Source organism: Cervus elaphus, chromosome 25 (assembly GCF_910594005.1).
Source record: "Cervus elaphus chromosome 25, mCerEla1.1, whole genome shotgun sequence".
In the NCBI taxonomy this organism is placed as follows: Eukaryota; Metazoa; Chordata; class Mammalia; order Artiodactyla; family Cervidae; genus Cervus; species Cervus elaphus.
The window spans coordinates 68,331,397-68,357,604 of NC_057839.1; the positions used below are offsets into that span (position 1 = coordinate 68,331,397).

Genomic DNA, 26,208 nt, shown 5'->3' on the forward strand with positions numbered 1-26,208 from the left:
AGCAACAACGGCATGGAATCTGGTAGTACTTGTTTCTTTTTAGTAGAATCACAGAAGAACATCCAGAATTCTACAAAATCTTATGAAAAAAGTTCGTTTTTCAGCCACCTGTGAGGCAGATATGCTTGAACCAAAACAGTTCATTCATGCAGGGTGAGTTGAAGAAACAGGTATGAGGATCTAGCTCTTAACTAGGAAGCTCGGTGCACATTTGATTTGCAAAAAGCTAAGAACAGTGCCGCTCTTCCCACTGTCTGTTTTAAGATAAAATTATTTTTCATAAAAATTGCATTACACATGTGCATATAGACAACTCCACGGATCTTCCAGATTCTGACCCATGGTGTACTTTTCCGGGTCCTACCTGAATAGGGAAGCCCTGGTAATTTAGCAGTGAGGAAGCATATTGAGAGACAGTTCAACACAGTCTGCACACGCTAAGTGCGGGCTTCTCTTTACATTTAGTCTAGTCTCACGTGACTGAGGATGGCTGACTCAGGCACCTGGAGGCTCAGCAGAGCCTCCGCCCAGGTAGTGTCTATTGCATCTGCTTCATGCCCTTCAGATTCTTAGACTCAGTTCCAAAGTGTGTCCCTTTCTTTAGTCACGTTTAATTTTTGTTGCCCGCTTGCATGCTTGTCGGTTTAGTCATGTCTGATGCTTTGCTGCCCCGTGGACTGTAGCCCTCCAGGCTCCTCTGTCCATGGGATTCTCCGGGCAAGAGTACTGGAGTGGGTTGCCATGTCCTGCTCCAGGGGATCTTCCTGATCTAGTGATTGAACCTGTGTCTCTTAAGTCTCCTGCATTGGCAAGTGGGTTCTTACACACTAGTGCCACCTAGGAAACCCCTTAGACTTGCTGCAATTTGAATGTTTCCAAGAGATTAATCTTGGAGAAAGTAATTTTTATCTCTTTAGCTACTATTCCCATAATTCAGCCTCCTCCTAGAATCCACAGCTGTTAACATTTGTGTTTTTGATGTATCTCTCTCCAGAAACACACACACACACACATCTATACATGCACACATATGTGTTTACTGAACCAGTTGGAGCAAGTTCAAAGGCATTCTTAACATAATGAAACTTCAATTTTGAGAAACTTGGGGTGCTTCACCTAAGAGCAAGTGTACACTATGGCATGGCCCCATCTAAAATAGTTACAATACTTCATTAATAGCACCTACTATCCCAATCACATTACAATTTCCACACTTGTCCACTTGTTCCAACAGTAGAGAGTTTTTGTTTTCTTTTGTTGTAAACCAGAATTTCATAGTAACCATATCTCTTTGTTCTTTTTCATCTAAATAGCCCCTAATCTTTGTTTTCTTTTTTTTTTTCCTTACTGACTTTTAAGTATCTGGGTTAACTGTCTTGATGACTACACTGAATTGGAGTTTGTATGGTTATTTTTTGTGGGTATGTTTTTCTTCTTCTCCTTTCCTTCTATATCATGAAAACTAGAATTTGGGGCTAGAGTCTGAGCCAGTTCAGATTAAATTTGTACTGGCAATCATGGTTCATTGGTATTGATGTCTGCAAAAGTGTAACTTTTTTATTATGGAAAAAGTAGTGAGAAGATTCAACCTTTGGCTCTCATTTATTTAAATATATATACAATTAAGAGAAGAAAGATAAATTTATTCTAGTTCTTAATTCTGAGGAAAATTTTTCACTGCCCAGTTCATATTGAATAACATGGTGACATCATAATTCATAACAATTATGTGAAAATAGTGGCTATGTCATAAATACACCAGTTTTATATACTGGTCAGTGATTTATGCAAAATGCATATTTTTTCAGCTTTAATTCTGTAAATGCATTTATGTAAGGGAATAAGATAACTTATTTAGGTTCTGAATCTTCTCTTTTAATAAGATAAATTAAATGTAGATTTTGTCTTTCTAGCCCTCCATAAAGACATTTATATAATTTTTTAAAAAAGAATTAAAAGGGGAATCCCTTTATATTCAGAGTTTAATATTGTTTCATTAATGAACATATGGCAAAGAGATTTTGGGAAATATCCTGTTTTCCTGTCATGCTAATCACCGTTAGAGCCAGAAAGATGCTGCCTGTATCGGCTCAGACATTGGAAGTGCCTTTGGGTTTAATTCAAGGTACGACTGGCCTTCCCAGGTGGCTCAGTGGTAAAGAATCCGCCTGGCAGTGCAGGAGACTCAGGAGATGTGGATTGGATCCATGGTTGGGAAGATCCCTGGGAGGAGGAAATGGTACCTGCTCTAGTATTACTGTGGGGAAAATCCCATGGACAGAGGAGCCTGGTGGGCTACAGTCCATAGGGTCGCAAAGAGCTGGACACGACTGAGCGACTGAGCCCAAGGTATAATCGCACATTAAGAGCCAATATGCATATATTAGCAGTAGTATCGAGTTGGGTGGTGCTGGGTTTGTGCTGAGACTTAGTCAGTTTCTGATCGTGGAGCTGATTTCTTATGGGGCTTAAAGAAGGTCATAGACCCTGGTCTGTGCAGTTTGGGGAGCCCTTAGAACTCTTTGACCCACCACTCCTGAACTGCAGGTGAAGAGACTCCGGCCCAGAAAGGCTGAGGCCAGGACTGTGGCAGCCCAGCCTCTGCGGGGTCAGGGTGCAGGCCAGGGTGGTGGACAGCCCACAGGACCCAGTGCACCCCCGCCTTGACGGTACCCTCGTCCTTTCTGCAGGCACCCTCGCCTGGACACGTCAGAAAGGACTACGGGAGGTCCCACCCTCCCGAGGCTCCTTGCCCTGCACAGGTCTGCACGTCTGCCCCACTGGCTGGGCTGCGTGCTCCCCACTCCTCAGCCCCTCGAGGCTTTTCCTGGGGACCCAGGCACACAGCGCACCTTGCTGGTGCTCCCACCCCCTCACCTCACTCCTGTAGCCTCTGCCGCTTCCCACAGGGCCCCTCACCCCGCACCACGAAGGGCCTGCCTTTTGGACGGGTGCCTCTCAGAGTCCCTCTTCCTCGGGGGGGGCGGTCCCCGGCAGTGCGGTCAGCAAGGGTTCCTACACAACACCTCCCAGAAAGAGCTGTCACTGGGAGTGTTTTATTATTAATCTTGACCAGTAAATGCCCGCCTACTGGGCTGTGGGTTTCCTGTGGCCCGGGGCCTCATTTTCTCTCTATAAATTCCTTTTTATAGATAATAGAGGCTAACTGTCTGCTAGTTGAATAAATATGTAAATGGACAAATCAACACGAGAGCTCTGATTCATTTTACAAAATATATTTTACTGACATATAGCTGATTTGTGTTGTATTAATTTCTATTGCACAGCAAAATGTCTACATATATAAAAGTTAAAGTTGCTCAGTCGTGTCCAGCTCTTGGTGATCCCATGAGCCTGCCAGACTCCTCTGCCCACGGAATTCTCCAGGCCAGAATACTGGAGAGGGTAGCCTTTCCCTTCTCCAGGGGATCTTCCCAACCCAGGGATTGAACCCAGGTTTCCTGCATTGTAGGCGGATTCTTTACCAGCTGAGTTGAGAGTAGGATATATAAAATATATAAAGAACATATATATATATATTCTTTTTTATTATGTATATTATCTATACCTTGATGCTGAGAAAGATTGAGGGTGGGAGGAGAAGAGGATGACAGAGGATGAGATGGTTGGATGGCATCACTGACTTGACAGACATGAGTTTGAGCAAGCTCCGGGAGTTGGTGATGGACAGGGAAGCCTGGTGTGCTGCAGTCCCTGGGGTCACAAAGAGTCGGACATGACTGAGCGACTGAACTGAACTGAACTGATTATACATACATACATACATATATATATATATATATATATATATATATACACACACATATATATATGTTCTTTTTCATTCTGGTTTATCAGAGGAAATTGAATATAGTTACCTGTGCTTTACAGTAGGACCTTGTTATTTATCCATTCTCTATTTAATAGTATTTATCTGCTGACCCCAAACTGCAAATTCATCCCTCCCCCCTTAAACCTTCTCCTTGGCAACTGCTAGTCTGTTCTCCGTGTCTGTGAATCTGTTTCTGTTTTGCTAATAATTTCATTTGTGTCATACCTTAGATTCCACAAGCTCTCATTCTTTAACTTCAAAACTTCCTGAGAAAACCTCATTTTTACCCATGCCAGCCCACCATGCTTCCAAGTACACATAGCCAAGCATTTTTACAAACCTGATTATTTAATCACGTTTTACCATATTCAGGAAAGACACTGATGCTGAGAAAGATTGAGGGCAGGAGGAGAAAGGGATGATAGAGGTTGAGATGTTTGGATGGCATCACTGACTCAAAGGACATGACTTTGAGAAAGCTCTGGGAGATGGTGAAGGACAAGGAAGGCTGGTGTGTTGCAGTTCTTGGAGTCGCAAAGAGTCAGATAGGACTTGGCAACTGAACAACAACAAAATCATATTTTCCTACATCACTAAAATCACATTCGTCCAATTTCCCTTTATTTCCTCCTTTGCCAACTCTATGAAGATATTAACAATTAAGAGCAGGTCTTCCTTTTTTATAAGAAGGAAGACCAGTAATGGGCAGTTTATCTTCCAAAGCTGAGCGATTGCAACTTCACGGGTTTTCAGCTTCTTTCTGATTTACCATTGGTATTTTTTTTTTATGTTGCTGTTTTATATTTCTCTCACAATCTTCTTCTGATATTCAAAATGAGTTCAGAACGGCTCAGACCAGCCAGCCTTTTTCTCTTACCAGGTAACTTTTTCCGGCTGCGCCAGGTCTTAGTCGTGTCACGTGTGATCTTTGATCTTCGGCTCAGCGTGCGGGATGTTTCGTTGAAGCGTGTGAACTCTTAGTCATGACATGTGAAGTCTGGTTTCCTGACCAGGGAATGAACCCAGACCCATTGCATTGGGAGCCCAGAGCCTTCACCATCGGATCAGCAGGGAGGTCCCTAGTTAATACTTGTTTACTTGATATTACCGTGAACTGATACAACCAGAAAAAAAAGATTAGTTAGATCAACTAGCTAGTGGTTGCATTTCAGGCCGGCGATGTCCCTTGGAGGCACACCTTCTGTTGTCGTCCTGGCAATTTGCTTGTGACCCAGACATGTCTGTTCAGGATCCTGCCTGGGACATGTGGCATCAGCAAGGACGCACTTTGCATCAAACTCTGCTTAAATTGACTTAAAGAGCATGGTCTTAATTCAGTGAGGAGGGGAAGGCGGGCATGCAGCCGTACATGAAGCTTTCTGCCAGTGATCTTGGCCTAAAGGTTGTGGCCAGACCGAGAGAATCACGTGTGGCTTCATCCGTTTGCAAACACTGTGGGCCAGGTGGATGGGGAGTGCCTCTGATGGTCAGAGTGAAAACTTGGTCAGGAAAGTGGGGGAATCAAGGAGGCAGCAGAGAAAGACCTTTTTATAGGATCTGTAAATAACTCTTGCTTTTGACTTCTGACTGAAAGAAGGCCACTCTCAGTGAGGGTGGCAGTGAAGGAAGTATGTATTTAGCAACTGTACCTTTAGCATGTAGGCAGCTTAAGTGCCTATACGTATGCGCTGCTGCATTTGACAAGTATCACAACCAGTTTTTCTTATCCTCTAAGTGTCAAATGCTTCTTTCGTACCCCAGAAAGAGACTATGACATCATTTCACAGTTCTCCTGAAATTCTTTCAGCTACTTTCAAGTAACCTATGGCTTTTTCTCTTCATCAATATTTACACACTGATAGAGCACCGCTTTTAGAATTATAGTTTGTTGTAGGTCATAGCAGTCATCAGCGTGAGGAATAAATCAGGGAAATTCCATTCTCTAAGCTCCTGTACTGTACGAGGACACGTCACCTTCACTCCCGGCTCCCGGGCAGTCAGGGAAGCCAGTATGGCAGCGAGACTCAGCCTTCTTTCCTCTCCTCTCCCGGCTCCTGCCTTGATATAAGCCTGAACTTGAGTGGCCACCCGCCTTACCTCCCGCTTGCTTTCCCCGCTGAGTGTGACGCCTGCCAGAAATGTTGAAGGAAGGGACTTGGTCATGCGTCTTAAACACACTTGTCTTGTGCCCTGAACAGGAACTTTGCCCAGAGCCTCGAACCAGAGACTCCTTTCATCAGCTTCTTATCTTCCAAACATTCCTGGTAACTCTCAGCTATCTCGCGACTGGCCCCACTATTTCTGTCTCCTGTGAGGCAGAGGTTCTCACTTTTAGCGTGACTGGTAAAGTAGAAATCCATACTGCTGAAGAATACCTGATATTTATCAATGTCTATTGAGATTATCTGAAAGATAAATTTAAAATAAGGTAAAATTTCCTTTCCACAATATCTCATGATTTGCATGCAGAAGTGAGCTTTCAAAACCTTTAAAGACATTTTTGAAAATAATTAATGATTATGAACCAGCAATTACTGAATCATATATTGAGAGGAAGACTTCCACTTCACTGTAAGCAGAGACTAACAGAATGTGGTAAAGCAGTTATTACTTCAATAAAAAAAGGAAAAAGGAAAGTAGTGGGAACCCTGCAGGGCAGAGTGCGCCCTTTGGGTCTTCCTACGTGGCTCAGACGGTAAAGAATCTGCCTACAAAGCCTGAGACCTGACTTTAATCCCTGGGGCGTGGTCCCTTCAGGCTGGGGTGGTCCAGGAAGACTTTTTGATGTGCTGGGTTCACCTTGAACTTGGAGGAGGTATTGCAGCTTTGGTGGGGTGGAGTCAAGCTCTCCAGTACCTTATACTTTCTCTGGCACTTCCAGAATTTTCGGCCTCAGACATTTTCAGGTATGTCTAATTCACTCAGCCTCCTGCTGAGCTCTCAATTAAACTACTATATTCTTTAATTACATAGTGTCTTAAACTGTGGCTTTGAATTTAATTGAACTTTTTCATGCTCCTTGCTCCCTAGCCAAACAATTTGTACCAAAAAAAAAAAAATTGAATTAGCAGTCTGAAAAAAATAAAGAAAAAGGAGCTTCCTCGAACCTACATAGTGGCAAGGGCCATATGTCTAGGGCCAATCTCTCAGGCAGATGTTGTACCTGGGGTCAGGGAGCTAAGGCAAGGCTGGGACTGCAGTCTCAGAGCACAGAGGAGGAGGTGAGGCCCACGGATGCTGAGAAACTGAAGGTGAGTATAGAGCCACAGGACGCTCAGGTAGACGCTGCAGCTCCTACGAGGCAGACAAGCAGCTGGAAATCCATGAGCATCTGTGAAAACAGAAGAGAGATGCCTTTGGGAACACAGTATGCAGGCTAAGTTGTGAGTAAAGGAACACGAACAAAGTATCCAATAACAAAGGGCAGAGCTGCCACCAGGGAACTCAGAAGGAATACAAGCAGCAACATCTAGGTCCTCGTTTGCCCAGCTTGGCTCGGTTATGAGTCCAGCCATCACAGAGCATCTGAGCACGATACCACACGGTCTGTCAAGGCAGAGATTCATTCCTAGACTTTCTGCAGGGCAGGGTTTGAGCAGAGAATGAGAAGCTCCGGGTTCCATGAGAAAATTGGTCCATAAGAGGGCAAGGATTCCATCTGTCAATTTTGGTGCCTGTGCATCCTTCCTGACGTGTAGAAAAGGGAAGACAGCCGTGACTGATGCACGAATGACCTGCGGTGGGTTTGCCACGATAAAATATCATGCAAAATGAATTCACTTCTAAGATTAAGTTATAGTAACTGCATGTCAGATTCTTAAAACATATAAACAGAAGCAGTGCAGTTCAGTTCAGTCACTCAGTCCAGTCGTGTCTGACTCTTTGCGACCCCATGGACTGCAGCATGCCAGGCCTCCCTGTCCATCACCAACTCCTGGAGCTTGCTCAGACTCCAGTCCATTAAGTGGTGATGCCATCCAACCATCTCATCCTCTGTCATCTCCTTCTCCTCCTGCCTTCAGCATCAGGGTCTTTTCAAATGAGTCAGCTCTTCACATCAGGTGGACAAAGTACTGGAGTTTCAGCTTCAACATCAGTCCTTCCAATGAACACCCAGGACTGATCTCCTTTAGGATGGACTGGTTGGATCTCCTTGCAGTCCAAGGGACTCTCAAGAGTCTTCTCCAACACCACAGTTCAAAAGCATCAATTCTTTGGCGCTCAGCTTTCTTTATACTCCAACTTTCACATCCAAATGTGACTATTGGCAAAGCTCTCAACATAAAGAAGAGTATCTTTTCTCAGGATACCTGTATTCTAAGGTAGGAATGTGCAAGGTGCCTGGCTTTACTTTATTATGAAGACCTTTGAAATGTATGTAAGATACAAATGCTTAACATAAATAGGTATGCTTTTTTCTGTAAGTCTGTATGCAAAAATTTAAGGAAAATGAGATTCCAAGTGGCAGGTATCTATTATTTCATTAACATTTTTAGAAAACCTGAATGTCTTCCTTTTGTGGCATAATGTTATTATTACACACATTTGGCTCACTGTGGTAGGGTCAGACCTGGGTCCTGAGTTCACTCACGATGCTTTCAGAGGACACATTGGCAGGTGTGGAGGGGTTGTCAGGGGGTGGGACATGGTGAGGATTCTGCAAACATGAGACGTGATGTAACCATCTGAAAACAAGTCCTGCTAAGGAGGACAGGTGACCTGGGGCTGTCCCCATGGTAGAATGACCTGAAGTCAGTGAGTCCAGCCCTGTTGTGACCTCCTGCCCTTGAGTGTAAGCACAACTATCACTTATGTCTCATCAACAGGATGTGACAGAAGAAATGGAATGTCAACCCGGTGTGATGACTCTATCTCAGCAAACTGGAGAGAGAGGACCTTTCCTCGTGACTGAGGAGAAGCAAGCTGCCGTGTTGTGACAGGGCCACCTTGCCAGATAATGCAGGGGTCCCTCCAGGAGTGGAAAACCAGGCCTGGCCTACAGCAGACAACAAAGGTGGCGACTTCAGTCTACATCAGGGGGCTTGCCTGGTGGTAAAGAATCTGCCTGCAATGCAGGAGACCTGGGTCCAACCCCTGGGTTGGGAAGATCCCCTGGAGAAGGAAATGACAACCTGCTCCAGTGTTCTCCCCTCGAGAATCCCATGGACATGGGGTTGCAGAGTCGTACACAACTGACTGGACAACACTTCCTTTCCTTCAGTCTACAACCAAGAGACGATGGGAATGGTCTTTTGGGGCTGTTGGTTGCAAGGAATAGGACATGACTCAGCACACATGGGAGACCTAGGCGGACGTGGCCGGTGGAAGACAGGTTTCATATCCGCTGCCAGGAAGGCTGCATATCAGAATCAGCACAGCGATGTGTTTGAATGGGCCGCATCAGGATCTCACGGTAAGTTTCAGTCTTCTGAACTATGAACTTTATGAGGCCACTGCTACCGGCCAGATCATCATACCTGGCGCCACCTTGGGGCACATCCTTTCGACTTATTTATTAATGACTCTGTGCTTGGTCCAGAAGCTACATGGATGGAACAGCTGTTTCCTCAATAAATATTTAGAGGGCAAATACACGTCCACTCTGGGGCAGCTTCGATGAGAGTAGCACTTCTAGAAACTCTAGACTCTGTGGGAAAGTTATATACACTCTAGAACTTAGAGCTTGGATTAGAAGTCAAATACTTTATGCTCTCACCTTTTCTCTCTTTTGGGGGGGGGTGGGAAATGAATATTTTTCTTTTGGAAAAGTTATTTCTGTTCATGAATTAAATGGCTCTTTTGTCTTTGAAATGGAGGAGGAGACGGCACCCGCTCCAGTACTGTTGTCTGGGAAATCTCAAGGACAGAGGCGCCTGGGAGGCTACAGTCCCCGGGCTCGCAGAGAGTTAGATGTGACTGAGCACTGCACTTTGTCTTCGAAATTGTAAGGAATTACAGAGATTGCAAATACCTGTTTTTAAACATTTTCTGTAAGCATCTGCACAAAGCCTGAAAAGAAGGTTTTTTTTTTTTTTAATATTCTGTTGGTGAGGAGCATGTATTCTAGACACTTCTGTCTAGTTGGTTTGATTCCAGAAGTTAATGAATAGTTTTAGTCTCCGGGGAGGTTTTAGGATAACAACCTTACTTTGATGGTAACGTAATTGCAGGTGGAATCCCTGAGTCTTAAACCATTTTATTTTTTATTTATTTATTTATTTTTTCTTTTCTAAATTTGACTCTAAGTCCAAGAACAGACAGAAACAGAGAAGTTGAGACTATGGTTGCCAATGTCAAGAACTGGGGTCATAGTTTACAAATCTTTGGCAGAAATCTGTTCATATGCAAATTTAAGAGGGGTACAACTTTTTTTTTTTTGCAAGTTTGCCTATAGCCACCAAGCCCAACTGTGCTAACCCAGAGATACTACGAGAATGAAGGATTAAAGTAAAAGGAGAAGAAAGAAGTGGATAGTGAACATTCTGGGAGATCATACTTCATTCTGAAATAATTTGTCATATTCATCCTCTCTCTGAAAAGAATTAATTTGTTAATTAATTTGTTAATTAATTTGTCTTTTACTGTTTGGTTATACCGCTCAGAATCGGCTTGTGTGCCCCAAGAGCATCCGTGTCTGACTTCAGCAGTATCTCATCCACCGCTTCCATGACCGTCAGATGCAGTGACCTCGGCTCAGTCCTGTCAGGTGAGGGAGGCACAGAGGGTCTCCCGGGACCTCAGCAGTGCTGGCCAGGAGGTCAGGAGAGAAGATGTCTAAGGGGACTGACTGTGCTGTCCAGAGCTGAACACAGGTCCCCAGGCACACAGATGTCACGTGCTTTTAACATATATTATTTTTCTGTTTCTCATATGCAATCCAGGGCCCACAGAAGGTGACTACTTCACCTGTTTGTGCAGAGGATCCCATCTTTTTTTTTCTCTTCCTGCCTCCAAGGTCAACTCCAGAACATCTACACTAGAAGGGGGAGAGAAGAGGGGAATCTGAGAATCCAACCACATCAGACGTGCGTCCCACATTCCAGGGCTGGTCTGCAGGAAGTGAGGTGAGAAGAGCTTTGCACTGGAGAATATGAGAGAGGAATTTTGCACTGAATGTAAATGCAATTTTGAGCATTTGAATGAGACTAAGCTGTTCACCCACTCTGTTGAAAAATTGTGGAGCACGGCCAAGAGAACTACTGTCTTGCAGGAAAAGGAAGCGTGTGTGTTCCATGAAAACCCAGAGATGGGGAAACCATATCTGTCTTCTATTAAAACTCTGAACAAGTTGGGCCAACTTAGGACAGAAGATGGGCCCACCCAGAGGTGAGAGCCCCCAGCTATGGTACTATCAGATGCTCAGGAACTGCTTACTTGTGACTGCCCAAACCAGAGAAGTCAGCTCTCTAGATCTCAGTGGGGCAGTGATAGCTGCCACCTAGAAGGCGGGGGTCGAGAAACGATTATGCTAATACATTTTAGGAATCTAGACTAGTGCCTGGCATGGGTAAATCGATGCAGGTACACAAATGAATGTATTATTCACCAGAGAATCTCTTTGCAAAGGAGTTTGCTTGGATTGGTTGAAATCAGACATGGTCTCTCACAGACAGGATGCTTCCTCACTATGACTGCCTTTAATAATGACCCCATATCCACATTAATTGGGCTTCCTAGTTGGTGGAGTGGTAAAGAACCTGCCTGCCAATGCAGGAGACACAGGAGACCTGGATTTGATCCCTGGGGCAGGAACATCCCTTGAGGAGGAAATGGTAACCCATTCCAGTATTCTTGCCTGAGAAATCCCAGGGATAGAGGAGCCTAGAGGGCCACAGTTCATAGTGTCTGAAGGAGTCAGATACGACTGAACAACTGAACGCGCACTCATTCATGCTAGTTTGCCAGAGGCCTGCAAACCCGTGTCTCCCCAGGGAAGACCTCACACCGTGGCCCTCCTGTGCCGCGCTCACACGCCTCCAGTCTCCACGTGTTCAGTTCAGTTTCATCGCTCAGTCGTGTCTGACTCTGCGGCCCCATGGACCGCAGCACACCAGGCTTCCCTGCCCATCACCAACACCCGGAGCTTGCTCAAACTCATCTGCATCAGGTTGGTGATGCCATCCAACCATCTCATCCTCTGTCGTCCCCTTCTCCTCCTGCCTTCAATCTTTCTCAGGATCAGAGTCTTTTCAAGTGAGTCAGCTCTTCCCATCAGGTGGCCAAAGTGTTGGAGCTTTAGCTTCAGCATCAGTCCTTCCAAAGAGTATTTAGGGCTGATTTCCTTTAGGATTGACTGGCTTAATCTCCTTGCAGTCCAAGGGACTCTCAAGATTCTTCTCCAATACCATAGTTCAAAAGCATGAATTCTTTGGTGGTCAGCTTTCTTTATGGTCCAGCTCTCACATCCATACATGACGACTGGAAAAACCATAGCCTTGACTAGACAGACATTTGTTGGTAATGTCTCTGCTTTATTGTATGCTGTCTAGGTTTGTCATAGCTTTTCTTCCAAGAAGCAAGCATCTTTTAATTTCATGGCTGCAGTCACCATCTGCAGTGATTTTGGAGCCCAAGAAAATAAAGCCTCTCACTGTTTCCATTGTTTCCCCATCTATTTGCCATGAAGTGATGGGATCAGATGCCATGATCCTAGTTTTCTGAATGTTGAGTTTTAAGCCAATTTTTTCACTCTCCTCTTTCACTTTCATGAAGAGGCTCTTCAGTTCTTTGCTTTCTGCCATAAGGGTGGTGTCCCCTGGATATCTGAGGTTATTGATATTTCTCCCTACAATCTTTATTCAGCTTGTGCTTCATCCAGCCCAGCATTTCTCATGATGTACTCTGCATATAAGTTAAATAAGCAGGGTGACAATATATAGCCTTGATGTCCTCCTTTCCCAATTTGGAACCAGTCTATTTTTCCATGTCTGGTTCTAAATGTTGCTTCTTGATCTGGCATACAGATTTCTCAGGAGGAAGGTCGGGTGGTCTGGTATTCCCATCTCTTGAAGAATTTCCCACAGTTTGTTGTGATCTACACAGTCAAAGACTTTAGCATAGTCAATGAAGGAGAAGTAGAGGTTTTTCTGGAATTATCTTGCTTTTTCTATAATCAACGGATATTGGCAATTTGAACTCCACTTGTTAGTGTGGTTTTAAAACCAATTCTTCCTCACCTATGACTGCAGGTACCGAGGCTTCCCCAGTGCAAGGCACAGAACAGGTGTGCGTGCCCAGGGAACACCTGCAGAGTCAGTGCTGGGAGTCAGATGTCAGGGGACCCGGGGTCAAGGGGTAACCACCACTGTCCTGCTCTTTCCTACACACCCAATGTTGACCACTCATAATTCATTCTAACTGAAGAAGAAGTGAACCTGCAAGAAAGCAAACAATTGCACATTCAGTAGCTTTAATTTTACATAGCCTGTTAAAAAGTGTTAATTGCTTATACCATCCCATCAGATTGAGTTTTGCATGGATACATCTAAAAAATAAATGTTATCACAAAAGAGATAAATATCCCTTACTAAGAAATGATGATTTGCTCTATTTCCCCAGTCAAGTAATATTTATCAGGAGCATTGATTTAACTAGAGGCTATTGGCAGATACAAATGGATGATGACAGGAAACAAAAAATCACCCTTGGTTGCCATCAGGGGCTTTTTATTTTAATGCAATGCCTTTTGGAATTACTGATGCTCCAGCTACACCTCAAAGATGAATGAGGGGCTCCTGCTAGGTTCAATACATCACCCGTCTGAGTTTAGTTAGCCTGTGTGCTGGAGTCCTTGCTTCTCTGAGCTTAAAAACACCTGGAGCATTTAGGGAAAGTTGCAGGAAAAAAAAAAAAAGTCTAAAGGTTAAAAGGGATGCAAATACTAATACAATTCAACTTAAAGCTTTTAAAGAATTCTTCATTTTAAAGGTTATAATGTAAAGAATTCTCATTCCCCATTTAAGAGAGAAAAAAGCACTACCTCACTGAGGAATTGCAAAGATGCGCCGCTGAGGCTGGAGATGGCATCGAGGAGCAGTATGGAAGGGCTGGAGGCTGTGGGGTACCCCACCTCTGCATGCCATCAGGGCGGGCAGGGGAGGTTCTGGCAGTGGTGATGGTGATGTAGAAAGAAGCGGACGGGTTAAAGAGACCCATGGAAGACAGACTGGATGTCAGTGGGCTACTCAGTAAGAACAGGGCAGGACCACCTAGTGCAAGCCAGTCTGCGTGCTGAGAGACTGAGGCCAGCAGAGAGTTCTCTTTTCCTCTCAACCTGATTAACAGACATCTTAAGAGCTGTAAGGAGAAAATGCTAGAGTGGACAAGAGATTAGATCATAGGATAAGGCTGATACTTAAGGTTATTATTTTTTTCCCCGTGTAAAATGGAAGTAAAAATCTGCCTTGTATAAAGTCATGAATTTCCGCCCGCAGGATCACAACTGCGTCTGCCTGGGGCTTGAGGTGGTAAGGGGACTCCAGGGTCAGGCGTCCTGGAGTCCTGAATGCCGGCTTGTCACATGTGCTCCCGGGGCAGTCATCCCCTGCTCTCACATTCAGCAACCGTGTCTTAGCACCTGTCTCTATCGCACACATTGAGGATTCTTCAGTAGAAAAACCAAACAAAATTAAGAAACAGACTAAGTTAATCAGGCAATTCAGGCCACCATCAAGTGGTCCCATGAAGCACATGACTTGGTTCAGCCACAGAGACTGTGCTGAGGGTCTCAGGGGGTCCTGGGAGCCCCAGGCCAGTGAAGGGGGCACCCTTGGGAGGATGAGGAGCCTGGACTCAGCTGACAGAGTCTGGTCCCCTTGTCCATTCTGGGCTGTTACATTAAAAACCCATATTGGAGCCATCGGCCTAGCCTTGCTGGAGTTAATAATGAGCCTCCACAGACAGAGAGATGTTTGTTTTGTCCCCACCCTCACCGGCAGCAGGATCACTTTGCCTGACATTGAGGGCCACACAATCCTAAAGAATGGAGGGACCTCAGTATTGAGTGGTGGGCATGCCAGGTTTGGGCAGATGGGGGACTGGGTACAGAATCTAGCTTCACCACACTCTAGTCATGTTTTCACTGGGAGGTTACATATCTTCTTCGAGTTCGTACTTTCTGTAAAATACGATCAGTAGTAATATCTACTTCCCAGGTGGCACTAGTGGTAAAGAATCCTGATGAGGCTCATATTCTTTTAGTATTAACTAGTACAGCTGACTTCCAATCAGCTAGTTTCGGTACAACCCGAAAAAGAATAATAAACCTAATACTAGCCCTTTTAACGCCTGCCAATGTAGGAAACATAAAAGACACTGGTCCCACCCCTGGGTTGGGAAGATCCCCTGGAGGAGGGTATGGCAACCCACTCCAGTATTCTTGCCTGGAGACTCCCATGGACAGAGGATCCTGGTGGGCTATAGTCTATGGGGTCGCAAAGAGTTGGACACGACTGAATGACTGAACAGCAACAAGAAAGTGCTCAATAAACATAATGAGATTGAATCATCCCCAAACCATCCTCCCCACCTCTGGTCCATGGAGAAATTGTCTTCCACGAAATTAGTCTCTGGTGCCAAAACTGTTGGGGACCACTGCCCTATGGGATATTTCAGAACACTGAATGTGATCATGCACACAAAAATGCTTAGCCCAAACTGGCCCACAGGAATGTCTCAGTGAGCATCACCTGGTAAGACTGTCATCACGACTGTCAACCTTGTTATCGTAAGACAACGATGACAATGACAATATAATCACTGCAAACTCGGGGAGAAGCAGAGAGATGGCTTTCTCTAAAATGAGACAAGGTCAAGATTGGGAAAACAATAATTTGTACTTGCTGTTTGTCTTGAAATAACAGAAGACGGCACTTCTCAGGATGCATTTAACCTTCCTGAAGGCCAAGGCAGCAATATTCCTAACTGTCATGGCTTAATGCCGGTGGGTAACTGTTCCCGAGGGTCCATTCTGCTTCCTGAGTAAAGCATGGGGCTTTTTGAGTGAAATTAATATTGCCCACTTTCCAAGGGCTGTGGTGATGCTTTTTCATCTTATCTCATGGATTTCTCTAGGATATTGATCTAAATGCCCTGTTACTTGATAGCTGAAGAAGCCAACAAATGCTACATTAAATAAGCAATTAAACAAACAAGCAAGCTCTGTGCTAGGAGAAAATACTGATGAAAGCTCAACTTGTACAAATAAATAACATTCCTAAATGTCAATAATAAAAGAGCATGCAGCCTCCTTAAACACAAATATGCTACATTTTGAATTGAAATAACTTTTTACAGCTTGGCCCTAACTCTCCTTCCCCACATTCTGTTTTTTCTTTTTTTACGTTAGTTCATACTTTCCTTGCTTTCCTCATTTGAGTGGGTTCCTTTGCTCTGGACCCAGCAGGATTGCTTTACTTAATTTCCACTTATTTCCTAAATTGTATGAAGTGTCTGTCTTCGTCAGTTTTGGCTGCACTGGATCTTCATTGCTGCAGGCGGGCTTTCTCACATTGCAGTGAGTGGGGGCTATTTTCCACTTGCGGTGTGTGGGATTCTCCCTGCAGTGTCTTCTCTCTTTGCAGAACATGGGATCTAGGCACATGGGCTCAGCAGTCATGGGGCGCGGGTTTAGTTGCTCTGTGGCCTGTGGGATCTTCCCCCACCAGGGATGGAACCTGTGTCCCATGCATTGGTAGGTGGATTCTTAACTGCTGGACCACCAGGGAAGCCCTGTAGAAAGTGTCTCTTGAAGGCACACACAGCCTCCTCACTGTAGCTAACTTAACTACACCCACTGTGCCCAACTTCCCATTCATGTGCCCCCGATGCAAACATCTTTCCCCTCATACCTTATTAATCACCACTTGAAAGCTAACTTTAAGTCACCTGGAAGTTTGCACTTAACTCTGGATTTCTAATAATCAATCTCCATTTCCTTTCATCCATTGCTCAAATCAAACATTAATTATTTTCCCCATGTTCCCTCAAAGGGACTTGTGTGTATTCTTTCTTAAGGAGACTATTTGGATAAATGTGTTTGAGCTCATCTCAAATATATAAACAAATGACAAGATCTTTCATTCACCTAATATCTAAGACTCCGTCTGTGAACACCAGCAAGACATTGCTAGTTCCAGAGCCATCTGAGATCGGCTGTAATGCAGCAGCCATGGAATTTGGGGGGACCAGACCTCTCCCAAAAGAAAACTGCAGTTTGCAGTCAAAGATCTCACCTCCTGCCCAACCCCCAGAGCAGCAGAAGCTTCGAGATTAAGAGAAACAAACTTTGCAGGGATAAGGTGCCTCTCACTTGAACATATTTCCCAAATTGCCTCCTTTCTTTTTTCAAACTGTATTTGTATGAATTTTTTACATGCCTGTAGGAGATAACTGTGGACCTCTGTTATCCACATGCATATGCTGGAGTGTGCATACACACACACACACACACACACACACACCCCAATATCCTCTGATCTTTGTTCCAGACATGGAAGATCAAAGAGTCTCATGGTCCTAAACATTCCTTTCTCACCTTCCGATTCCATTCTGTTCTTCTCCTTTAAAAAATTGTTGAACCTCAGTGGTGACCCTTCCTGGACAAAGGATCTCAGACGACTGAGAGCATGCTCTGTGCAACCACACACACACCAGCTAAAGGTACATGGGAGCCTGACCCTGCTCACCTCGATAGAGCCAGCTCGCTGGTGTGAGGTGTTCACAGACCCACGCACTGACCTGCTGACTATTGTGTTCACCAGGACACAGTCCTGCACCGGGGACAGCCCCGCGCCTGCCTCTCCCAGCCATGCTTGGAAGTGCCATTATGATCCGAGCTCGATCTTGTTAATCCTCCCAGGGTGTAGTTAGCACCGAGTTTCCAAAGATCAAGCTTCTGCAGTTTCCCTATCTGCTCCTCGAGGCTTAACCCCCTTTACAGAGCACAAAGCTTTCCATTCAATAAGCAGAAGTTAATAAGTAAGTGTTAGTCACTCAGTCGTGCCCGACTCTTTGCGACGTCATGGACTGCAGCCCACCAGGCTCCTCTGTCCATGGGATTGTCCAGGCAAGGGTACTGGAGTGGGTCGCCATTTCCTTTGCCAGGGGATCTTCCCAACCCAGGGATCAAACCCGGTCTCCTGCACTGCAGGTAGATTCTTTACCGACTGAGCTCCAAGGTAAGCAATACCATTTAAAATAAAAATATCCTCACAAGAGGCAATGCTATGAATTAAAAAGTAGCGCTGAGGCACAATAACTTCACCAAGAGCCCATTTCTCTGTTCAGGTTGATGAGTGAAAACGAAGAAAGGGCTTAGCATGGTGGCTAAGGGAAGAGTTCGCTATTGTCTGCATTTCACAAGCGAACCAGCAGCCCGTGCAGGCCGGTGCTGCGGTTCCAGCCAGCTGACTACGGGCCCACGCTCTCTCTGCTGTAACCAGCTCTGATAAAGGGCACCTCCAGTGGAAGGAAGCCTAATGCCATCCTTTCAATGCTAGTATGGGAGCCACCAGCAGACGTGTGGTCTGCTTAGCCTCCTGGGCTCCCTGCCACCCTGCCCAGCCGGGCCTCAGCATGGGGTGCCAGCTACAGGGGCACTCCCAGGGTCTGGGTCAGCCTCGCGGGGGTGGGTCCCTTCTGTACCCGAGGTCCTAAGCTGCATGACCAGCTGGTGCCCTGGTGCCCAGTAAGCTTGGGAGCCACCCAACGTCTTTCTTGCTTCTTATTCTGTCTCTTCTTTGTGAAGACCGAAATGAGTGTCTGTGATGATGAGCTATCCAATTCTAAAAAACACGCTCAAGACCCCTCCACCTTATAAAGATGTCACGGGCCCCAGCCACACCTATACATGGTCCTCAGCGACATTTACACATGGTCCTCAGAAGCCCCCTTTGAAATGCCATCCATTCTTTGAAGGTATAGAACAGGTACGCTCCACCTGGAATCAAGAGCATCCTCTGGGTTAGTTTTTTAAAGCAGTCCTGTCCATTCATAAATTGTCCTTCCTAAATTCACTCAGCACGGTATTCATCCAAACAGAGCAGATGGATGTGCTTTAAAAAAAAAAAAAACTACTTAGAAATTAAATCTCCCCTGAAATATAACACCACATAATTGAGTGTCTGTATATGTTGTTTGGAGATAGTAACAAAGAAATGTAAAACAGGATCCCTGAAGCTGGAACAGCTTGTAAAATCTGGTTAAGCCATGTTGAAAAATACTTGAATGCCCCCATTAGAAAACACAGACTATTTATTACTTCCTTTTCTTTAGCCCTACGAGGCATAAGCTCCCTTTTTTTTATATTCCTTTCTCCCCCTCTTCAAAGTGCACTCATTGAACTCTTGGCAATTAGTGTAATTGAAATTTATTGACAATGCGGCCGTCGTGGCGGCCCATTGTCCCCGAGCGTGTGCGGCTCCGAGCAGCTCCACGGCAACACCAGGCAGCCTGGGCCACCGGCTGCCAAGGGTTCCTTTGGGGGTATGAATGTTACTTAGTGATAAGAGCCTTGCGAAACAGGATCCCTGGACCCCATCTCTTGTGGGAGATGGAAATGAAATATGTATTTGGCGGCTGTGGAAAATTAATGTAATTGGCTCCCACATAAAGCTTTGACAAGTTGACCCGTTTGAAATCCAAGGAGGGCTTCTAGCCCCCTATCACTTTATCTCCAACTAACCCCACCCCCCACTCGGTGTCCCCCACCCCAGACCCAATGGAGATGAGATGAAATGGAATTTGGGTTACCGGTGGTTGAACAACTCTTCTGTTGCACACAGTTATTATTTTTGCACATGGAGCTTCAGGGTGAAGGGTGTAGGATGGCTGGATTTTTGCACGCATGGGGCCATGTCGATAGCTCTCAGTTTGGGTTTTCCTTTCACTGGTGAGGCAAAGGTTGGGTTGAGCTGCTTGGAAATGTACCCGGGCACGTGTATATTTAGGCCTGTTTTCTCTGTCAAATGTCCCATATGGTTCTAAAGCATAGATGTGTAACTTGATTACATTTAATTGGACTCATTTAGAGGGCAGTGCAGACTTCCAGTTTTCTCTTCTGAGAGGAGAGATACATTTTTATTTTAATGTGCAGGGATTTAGGCACGTAAAGTTAATAGGAGAGATAGATTTAAACCTCTGCCCATGGAAATGGGCATATAATGTTTTCCCCCAGGGGAGTTTGTCTTAGGAGGAGATTACTATGGTGAATTAATTTTAGCTGCTATCCTGTCTGGCTCCTAATTTCAGATAATATGCTCTTTTGATTTATTTAATAGGACCCTAAAATGCAACACCCCAGAGTTTAAGAGAATATGATGATAAATTGGAGAACTAATCAGAAAGTGTGTGTATATGTTTCTTCTTTGAGAAAATCCTCATGCTGTAGTTAAATGCTGAATTATTTGCATGCATTAGTTTTCACAGGCCCTTCCTGCAGCACCATCTTAACGGTAACCTGGAAACAATGTTAGGGGGTTGTATTGATTCCACATTTGAAAATGGATTGGGTAAGCACTCTGTTAGTTTTTTCTCTCATCGCTGGTAGAATGTGCTTCTCTGATGACAGTTCACTGCATCTATGAGAAATTTGAAGTTGATCTTTCTCCATGATTTTTATTTTTATTTATTTATTTTTACTAGGCAAATCATTTTATTTATCTTTGTCTCAAACTTTATTCTTAGGCTTCTTCAGCTTCATTAGCTGCAAAGAATGAGTTGTATATAAGCAAAAACTGAAAAGAGCTGCAGTGTCCAGGGGCTTAGGCTTAAAAATGTTAGAGATCTAGATTTTATCAGATCCATAAACAAAATTTTAAAAAGCAGTCATAATATAAAATAGCACTCCCAGTAACCTCTTCAAGATTTATCTTCTTCAGAAGTTAACTCAATTCAGTTTGCTTCATTCTTGGAAGCCTCATCAAAATTCTCCACAAGATCTGGAACTTCATCCTCCTCCTCCTCGCCAGTGGCAAGTGGTGCTTTTCCATCCACGCATTGTTTGGGCAGAGCGTCAGCCAGTCTCCTTAAACTGGTCAGGCTGTCGGCACCAAGCTGGTTTAAGATGCTGGGGAGCATTTCTGTCAGTTGCTTTGTCTCACCGTGGCCTGTAATATGGTGAAAGTGTTTGCTGCCAGAGATGCCTGAACTTTAGGGTTGTTAAAGTGGATCACTGTTCCTTGATTTGTGAACATATTCACCTCTTCAATGCCAGAGATATTGTTTACCCCTAACTTCTTTAAAGAGAACTGAAGTTTTTTGTCATCTGCCGTGGCTATTCTATGAACCACCTTCTTCTTTCTGTGAGCAGTTTCTTTCCCACCAATGCGCACTTGTGCCTGCAGTTTGGCGAGTTTCTCCTGGTTCATGATAGTTTCTTTCATCTTGTTGGAGAGGAAATGGGGCCGCGCGGGGTACTAGGGTTGGCGCTCAGGTGGTCTCGGGCAGCCCAGCTGAGGTTAGGCGCACACACGTGGGGCCGCAAGATGGCAGCTCTCTCCATGATTTTTAAAACTTCAAAATGCATCATGGGTGAAGTTTCTGCACTGCAAGCGGTCAGGCATTTGGGCACCGTTCTGAAATTCTTGGACAGCACAGGAAACAAGGGGGCAGGAGTCAGGGGACAGAGGGAGTGGGTTCTGTGGAGGTGCCTGATGTGAACCAGAAACTGCTGACGGGGATACTGGGGCGAAGCTGGGGCGGACGCACGGCTGCAATACATGGGCTTTCCACTCACTAGATGTGAGACACAGGAAGCTGGGAGACACAGGAAGTGGTGAGAGACACAGGAAGTGGTGAGAGACACAGGAAGTGGTGAGAGACACAGGAAGCTGGGAGACACAGGAAGTGGTGAGAGACACAGGAAGCTGGGAGACACAGGAAGTGGTGAGAGACACAGGAAGTGGTGAGAGACACAGGAAGCTGGGAGAGATAGGAGGTGTGGGAGACACAAAAGTGGTGAGAGACAGGAAGACGGGAGACAGAGGAAACTGAGACACGGGAAGCTGAGAGACATGGGAAGCTGAGAGATATAGGAAGCTGAGAGACACAAGAGGTGTTGAGACACAGAAAGTGACAAGATAAAGGAAGCTGGGAGACACAGGAGGTGTGAGAGACACAAAAGCTGAGAAAGACAGGAAACTGAGAGATACAAACCAGTCCATCCTAAAGGAAATCAACCCTATATACTCGTTGGAAGGACTGATGCTGAACCTCCAATACTTAGGCCACTTGCTTCGAAGAGCCAACTCTTTGAAATAGACCCTGATGCTGGGAAAGATTGAAGGCAGGATGAGAAGGGGGCAACAGAGGATGAGATAGTTGGATGACATCACTGACTCAATGGAGATGGTGAAGGACAGGGAAGCCTGGCGTGCTGCAGTTCATGGGGTCACAATGTCAAACACAACTTAGCAACTGAGTAACAATTGAGTCCTACAAAAATTGTGACCTCATTCGAATTCTGGCATCTGTGAAGGAATAAATCTCATGACTTTGCTTCCTTAGTGTATGTGAGTGGTAACTGCACCTTCAATCAAAATGACCTGAGATTTTCCCTTCTTCAAGGTGAGAGCTTGGAAGCTGAGGGAGCTGACTGCTAACACCATGTGGGTAGCTTGTGCCTCCTTGTGCAGCTGGTCAGTGTCTGTATGTTCTCAATCTGATTCAGCAACTATGAGCCCCACTCAGCTACAAGACCTTGAGTAGGTCGGAGGCCCCAGACGCTTTGTGACCCAACCGGCTCCTGTGACATGCAGACACTCAAAGCTAAGACAAACAAATAAGTGTGCAGGGAGGTGGACCCTATGCCATCAAGTGAGAAATGAGATGCCGAATGGGTAACACTCAGAAAACCAGGAGATACTGTGAAACCCTTCGGCTGGATAGAACCACTGGAATTCACTAGGAACCATTACTTTAGGAAATTGGTCATTAAGTCAAGAAGCAAAGTATGTTTTATTTCAAACAAGTCTAAAACTGTGGGGACTAATTGTGGTCACTGGAGACAGTGGGAGGACTAGGAGACAGAGCAGTGTGTGTGTGTGTGTGTGTGTATGTGTGTGTGTGTGTGTGAATCCTCTAGATGTGCCCATCAATAGGAAGAAGTTTGAGGAGCCAGATCCTCAGCACAAGCGTCTGTTGAAACTGCAGAGGGCAGCATCTTCTGGGCCACTGAGCTGCATTCTCACAGAACAGCAAGACTCCCCCTGATAAATCAGTCATGCTGTCAGTGGTTTCATAGCTGTCAACCTCACAAAGCAGGTTCCAGCTGAAGTTTTAAGTTAGAAATCAAAACTGGAGAAAAGTTTGGCTAATGAAAGTGAGAAAAAATGGGGGAAAAGAACATTCTCTAAGTCATTACCTAAAGCTGTTTGATAATCCTGAAAAATGCATTTTTATCGAATAATTTACACTATGATATCTGAAAGATACCACTAGGCTATCTGAAAAGTACATCACATATAATTAAAAATACTATATGAGAGGTGGGATTGCTGTCAGATCACCCCTGAGTGTCTTGTGTTGCATGGTTGGGGTAGCAGAGGCCCCATAGATTTCTACCTTCTCTGCAGAGAGATGAGGCATCCAGCATCCAGTTAAGAAGCTCAGGAATGTCACCTGTGAGATGCTGGAGGAGTGAGACGGACAGATGTGCACATGGTCCTTAGGCAGCCTGGGACCCTCACAGAAGCTTCCTTTTGCAAAATTGTTTACCTTCTGCAAGACAGAAAAGGACCAGACCATGCTGATGGGTGTTTAAAGCAGTGGTTTCAGCCTGAGGGGCTGGGTAAAGTGGTCACTGCCTCCTGAAGACAGGCTTCTCTCTTGGAATTGAGGAGAGATGCCCCTAATCTCTTCCTTGTTGTTGTTCAGTCACTTGGTTGTGTCCAATTGTTTGCAACCCCTTGGGCTGCAACACACCAGGCTCCACTGTCCTCCACTGTCTCCCAGAAAGAAAGTGAAAAGCAAAAGTCATTCAGTCCTGTCCAACTCGTTGTGATCCCATGGACTATACAGTCCATGGGATTCTCCAGGCCAGAATACTGGAATGGGTAGCTTTTCCCTTCTCCAGGGGATCTTCCCAGCCCAGGGATCAAAGCCAAGTCTCCTGCATTGCCAGTGGATTCTTTACCAGCTGAGCCACAAGGGAAGTCCACTCTTTCCCAGACGTTGCTCAAATTCATGTCCAAACTCTTACCTCTTCACGTGGATCCAAAAAGCAGTTCCCAAACTGCGCCTCCCTCAAGGCACAGACATGCTGACAGGCATCTGACAAAACCTGGGAGGGGCTCTTCTTTGGGTTCCATGCAGTCTTTCCCCCACGCCCAAACAGATCTGAGACTGGGGGCATCTGTGAGAGGCTGATTAGGTCAGAGGCTCTGTCTCGGAGCTGGGAACTGGCAAGTTAGTCAGGGAAGGAAGGCAGAGACAGCAGATGAAGAGGGCCACTGTGAGGAGCTGGGAATTCTCTAACAGGATGTAGCTGTTTAGTGTATTGTTCTTTGTCCAACTCAAAATAATTTATCTGCAGGCTTAATTGTCCTGTGTCCTCAGGGCCAGATTTGACAAAGGGGCAGTGACTCAGCTTGAACTTCTCCACACTTTCTACTGCTTCTGCTACTAGACTTCAGGAAGGAAAGTGTCCCCCTGGGAGTGATGATATGGATGTGAGTGAGACTTATTTATTCTTGCTCCAAGTCAGGGAAGGAGGCGTTGATTGCTTCTGTTATGAGACAAATGATTGGCACTTAGAAAAGGACAGAATTTAACCGGACTTGCCTTCATTGCATAGACTTAAAAACAGGGAGAAACCAGCAAGCTGCCAACAGGAACTCAAAGCAGGCAGCCATAGCAAACCCCAGGGGTGGGGAGGGGGATCTCACTTCTGGAACTGATACATTATAATCTGCAAAATATTCAGTTTTCACCCAAAAAACTGAGGCATGCAAAGACACAGGAAGGATGGCCAAACATAAAGAAAGAGAAATGAATGGAAGCTGTCCATGAGAAAGCCCTACAGATGCCACCATGTGTCCTGAAGGTGCTCACGGAGCTGGAGGAAACCACAGACACAGAATTCAGCGATCAGGGAAGCGCGGAGTTTCCCGTCCATGTGGACTCACCTTGATGGACTATAGCCTTGCTGCACCTGCTGGGGCCCTGACTTGGCATTTCTACCTGACTAGCTAGAAAAGTATGAGTTCTTGTTGTGATGCAGGCATGCCCATTCACGCTCTTAGAGCCCAGACTCCACAAGGCTTGGGACCTCAGTAAGTCATGCTAATCTCTGTGTCATCGTTATTGAATAAGAAGAGCTGCTCGTGAGAGTCTGCCTTGAAAGACAATCAGTGGAATCGAGCTGAAACCCAGTCTATCTAAGATAATTCCTCTGTTCTTTAAGGTAAGCCAAGTAAGAGGAAAGGATGAAACTGGCTAAGACACAGGAGCTATCCTTCCAGCCAGGAATTCAGGGGAATTCCATCATCTCAAAACTTTCCTGTAAGTAATTAAAAGGGATGAAGTTTCTCATATTGTAGGAGGCATTAAAGAAGCCAGTCTTTTGCCAGGTATTGAGTGCCAACTTGTGTAAGCCACAGCACCAGTGGGTCAGAACAGAAAGAAAAGAACCCAGCCGGCCCTGGGAAGTCTTCTTCAATCCTTCAGGGATGAACAGAGTTGAAGTGTGCCATTTCAGCTTCCTAAACGTATTGTTCAAAGTTCCAAGCGGGGCTATACTTTTTTTAGTTCCTAGTTTCTCAGGTATAGAATTTTCCCTTCAGTGAAAAGACTCAAGAATTGCCATTCTAATAAAATAATGCTGGAAATAACAGAGAATTTAAGGAACAGAAATAGTGGTGACCATTATAAATGGAGCATCTACCTTGAGATGGCTAGGCAGCTTAGTGCTTTGCAGAAGTATGTTTGTTTTCTTTTCTTTTTTTTTTCTGGAAGCACTCATCCTAAAGGAGAGTGTGAGGTATATTTTTGGTTGATGACACTGAGGACAAAATTATTGTCCCTCTGTCAGAGCCATGCAGCTGGTAAGTAGTGGAGGGCACCACGCAGCCCCTACTACAGGGAGGGCTAGGGTGAGGGTTAGGGTTAGGGTGAGGTGACTACCTAAAGATTTTTCTCTTTCCATATCTGTTCACCTTCTTACAGGCCATAGTGGGGTGGGGGGTTCAGGAGACGGAGCACATGTACACCTGTGGCTGATTCATGTCGATGTATGGCAAAATCCACCACAATTTTGTAAAGTAATTAGACTCCAATTAAAATAGATAAATTAATTTAAAAAATGTTTTGCCAGCAAGGAAGTGATTTTCACAAGACCCAGTGAGGCAAATTTGTGGTCTCTGCTGCAAGAACTCAATGTA

General features: G+C 45.1%; 1 pseudogene; it reads right to left on the reverse strand.

Moving 5' to 3' along the window:
- Window positions 1-239: 239 nt before the first annotated feature.
- Window positions 240-21,293, reverse strand: LOC122683781 (annotated as a pseudogene).
- Between the last annotated feature and the right edge of the window lie 4,915 nt (window positions 21,294-26,208).